Below are 4,421 nucleotides of genomic sequence, written 5' to 3'. Positions count from 1 at the left end.
GCTGATTCATGTCAATGTATGGCAAAAACCACTACAATATTGTAAAGTAATTAGCCTCCAGCTAATAAAAATAAATGGAAAAAAGAATAAAACCAGACCACACGGTTTTAATGGTTGATTTTGGCCACCCAATGCGAAGAGCAGACTCACTAGAAAAGACCCTAATGCTGGGAAAGATTGAGGGCAGGAGAGAAGAAAATGACAGAGGATGAGATGGTTGGATGGCATCACTGACTCACGGACTTGAGTTTGAGCAAATTCCAGGAGATAGTGAAGGACAAGGAAACCTGGCAGGCTGCAGTTCATGGAGTGGCAAAGAGTCTGACACCGCTGAGTGACTGAATGGCAACAAATACGTAAATAGAATATTGTGTCCCTTTCATTCTCCTGGATGCACGGGATGCACCCTGCGGTACCACCCGTGTGTCCTGCTGTCACCTGCCGAAGAGAAGACACGCCCCTCCTCAGGCCAGGCCACAGTGAGGGTGCAGGGTCCCTTCTCCCAAAGCCATCACATTCCCTCACGAGGGCAGCTTTTCTCTGACACCTCCAAGAGCTTGAGCCCCAGAGAGAGAAATCCCATCCTTGTTCCTCCTCATGACTCTGCCAGTGCGGGGAGCAGACTCTGCTGGTGAGAAAGGCCCTCAGCACAGTGATCAGAGGGTAAGAACGCAGGACTCAGTCACTGTGATGAGACCCTGAGGGAGACTGGGGAAGTCCCCCTCTCCCAGCTGCTGTTGGAAGGCAGGTGCCAGGAGACCAAGGTACCGGAGTGTCCTGAGTGGACTCCTGTCTAAGACTGACTGACCTCTGGAGACAAACAGAGCCTTCTGGCTCACGTCTGCGCCCACACCTGGGCACTCACGGCCCAGACAGTCATCCCACCCATCGACGGGCAGCAGAAGGGAGCTCCCACCTCTTCTGCGACACAATGACTCCCCAAAAGAGATACACCCCCCAGAGTTGTATCCCGGCCTGGAAATGTGCAGCTCTTCTGAGAAGTGTGATGTGAGCCCAACTGTATCCCTTCAACCCTGGTGCCCTCGGAGGTTTGAAAATGTTTTATCACATCTTGTTCAGTCACTCAGTCGTGTCCAACTCTGACCCCATGGACTGTAGCCCGCCAGGCTCCTCTGTCCGTGGAATTCTCCAGGCAAGAATACGGGAGTGGGTTGCCGTTTCCTGCGCCAGGGCATCTTCCCGGCCCAAGGATCGAACCTGTGTCTCTTGCATCTCCTGCACTGGCAGGTGGATTCTTCACCACTGCGGATCAGAGTCATGCACTGTTATAACACAAAGGCATCTTAGTGAGCCCCGTACCTGCGTGTCATACACCTGCCTTTCCCATGGTCATGGAACAGGGTCTTAAACCTGAAACGTCTGACTCTGAAACTCTGAATCAGACTGAATTCACGGAGTTGAAACTCCAGTACCAATCCCACGTCAGGCACCAGGTGATGGAGCGAGAGTTTCAAGGGAGGACAAGAATGTCAGAAAAATCATGGCTGCTGCCTTACAGCTTAGCAGTAAGGACACTGGGGGCCGGCTGGCAAAGGCTCTGCCCTTCTTTGAGGAACTGACTGATTCCGGGTTTAAAGGGAAACTGGTTTCCCAGGTCTGAGGGACTCCTGGCTTTCTGTCTTGCCCTTGAATGGCCAGAGTAGGGGAGCCAGGCAGGACCCCCAGAGTGTGGCCAGGGCCTCTCACAGATACAAAACCCTGCCACCCCCTGCCGCACTCACTCAGCCTCACCAAATCCACCGTTCTGTTTGCAAAGAGTGAAAAAACATTTTGACTTAATAAATATTCCTAATGATATTGCTGCTGATGTTCCCCATACACTGTCTGGCATCTACAAAACACATATTAACTGAATGAATTAAGAATATGTCATATTTCACATACAGCACAAGGAACTCTGCTCAATGCTATGTGGCAGCCTGGATGGGAGGGGAGTTTGCGGAAGAATGTGTGTGTGTGTGTGTGTGTGTGTGTGTGTGCTCAGTTGTATCTAACTCTGAGACCCCATGGACTGCAGCCCACCAGGCTCCTCTGTCCATGGGATTTTCCAGTCAAGAGTACTGGAGTAGGTTGCCATCCCCTTCTCCAGGGGATCTTCCCAACCCAGGGGTTGAACCCACATCTCTTGCATCTCCTGCATTGGCAGGTGGATTCTTTACCACTAGCACCACCAGGGATACATGTATATGTATGACTGAGTCCCCTTGCTCTTCTCCTGAAGGTATCACAGCATTGTTTATTGGCTATTCCCTAATACAAAATAAAACATTTTAAAATTAATTAATTAATTTCTTAAAGAATATGGCATACTTCACAGTAAAAAAGCAAATGCAGATGTGTGGGCTTGGAACCAGAAAAGATGCTAATGGAAGGTTAGCATGAATTTGAAAGGTAGCGTTAACTCGAGACAGTAATTATATTTGATCAGCATTTTCTTCCGCTTTTTCTTACATAAGTCTTCAAACAAAATTATAAACAAAGTGGCGGAAGTCAAGGGATAACAAATCTAGAGAAAATGGGTTGGTGGATTCCTTTGTATCCTATGATACAAAGTGCATCCTATAGTACACTTTTAACATCAATGAATTCACTGAACTTAATAAAACTTAGTTCATGACTCCAAAGAGTTCAGACTCAGATCAAGCTTTGTATTTGGAGGCAGTGCTTGCTAGAAATGTTTCTCGTTTTGCAATCAATTTCATGATGATTCAGTTAGCACTCAGAGTCAGGAAACAAAAATCCCCTGAGTGGAGAAGCCATAATGACTCCTGAATCTAATAATACCATCTCTGCTGGCTCATTTGTCTTATAAGACCTCCTCCAATTTCTAGCATTTTTAAAGCATGTGCCATTAAAGTTAAAAACTTTTAGACTGCACCCAAAGAGTGATGTTTAAAGGACTATCAAAGCCTAGGTCTACAAGGTACCAAAAAAAAAAAAAAAAAAAATACAACGTTTGAATAATCTACCCTTAGAAAGAGATAATTACAAGAATATTTTGGGTGACGCAAAGGTGAATCCTCTTTGACCTCATTTCTGACCTCCCCCCATTCCCCAGTTTAACAGGATAGTTGAACAGCAGAGGAAGTAGGTAAAGAGATGCAAGTAAATAAAATTATAACCAACATATATATACTTTCAATAAAACAACAAAGTTTGAACCCAGCTTTATTAGAAAAGTACAGTTTTTCTTTCTGATTTCAAAATCTATGCAGCATATTAGAAGATCATAGACTTCCCACATGGCCCAGTGGTGAAGAACGCACCTGCCAAAGCAAGAGACAAGGGTTCCATCTCTGGGTGGGGAAGATGCCCTGCAGGAGGAAATGGCAACCCATTCCAGTATTCTTGCTGGAGAATCCCATGGACAGAGGATCCTGGAGGGCTACAGTCCACTGGGTCACAAAGAATTAAACGTAACTTAACAGCTAAAAAACAACAATAACAGTATAAAAATTTGTACAAGCCTTTGATTTTGTCAGAGTACTTCCCATGATAACATCTCACTTGGTCCTGATAGCTTCCTTGTGCTTCATGCAGAATAACCCTGTCTGTATTTTATAATTAAAAGCAGGCTTTGAGGGGTTAAGTTGCATAACCACGATCATTTAATAAGAGGAGGTACTAGGAACAGAATTGTTCCTTTAAATCCCACCCTGTGATCTTTTCACTGTCCCAGTTTGCACAGATACTGTAGTTTGAATGAAAGCAGAGATGAGTCACACAAGTAAAATTAAAATGTGAGCAGAATGTCAAGTGTTTGCTCTGACATTGAAGCATGAGCTGTGGCTTCGTTGTCCGCTGTGCAAGAGGTGGTTAATCTATTTTATGAAATGGAGATAAATACAATGAAAATTATGTTGGAAAAATTACACCAATGTTAGTATGTTGAACTCCCGTTTATAAGGGGTATATTCAGACAACTAAAGCAGAAGGAGGGTAGAGTGATCAATTCCACGGTCGATTCAAAGAAAAATACTGAATAAGTGAAGACTGAACATATGTTAATTCTGGGAAAAATAATTGATATGAACAGGATTACATAGCACACATGAAAGAAATACAATTATTTACAATTATAGAAATTAATAGTGTGGTTTATCATTTAGTTGGTAAACATTAAGAAAATATCATTTATAGTTAAAATGGACAATGATTTTACTATTTAAAATGGTTGTGACTTGCTTATACATTCAGTTCAGTTCAGTCACTCAGTCGTGTCCGACTCTTCGCGACCCCATGGACTGCAGCACACTAGGCTTCCCTGTCCATCACCAACTCCCGGAGCTTGCTCAAACTCACGTCCATCGAGTCGGTGATGCCATCCAACCCTCTCATCCTCTGTTGTGTCCTTCTCCTGCCTTCAATCTTTCCCATACATTTACATGGACCAAAAATCA

Source organism: Muntiacus reevesi, chromosome 12 (genome assembly GCF_963930625.1).
Source record: "Muntiacus reevesi chromosome 12, mMunRee1.1, whole genome shotgun sequence".
Taxonomy (NCBI): Eukaryota; Metazoa; Chordata; class Mammalia; order Artiodactyla; family Cervidae; genus Muntiacus; species Muntiacus reevesi.
This window is presented reverse-complemented; position numbering follows the sequence as displayed.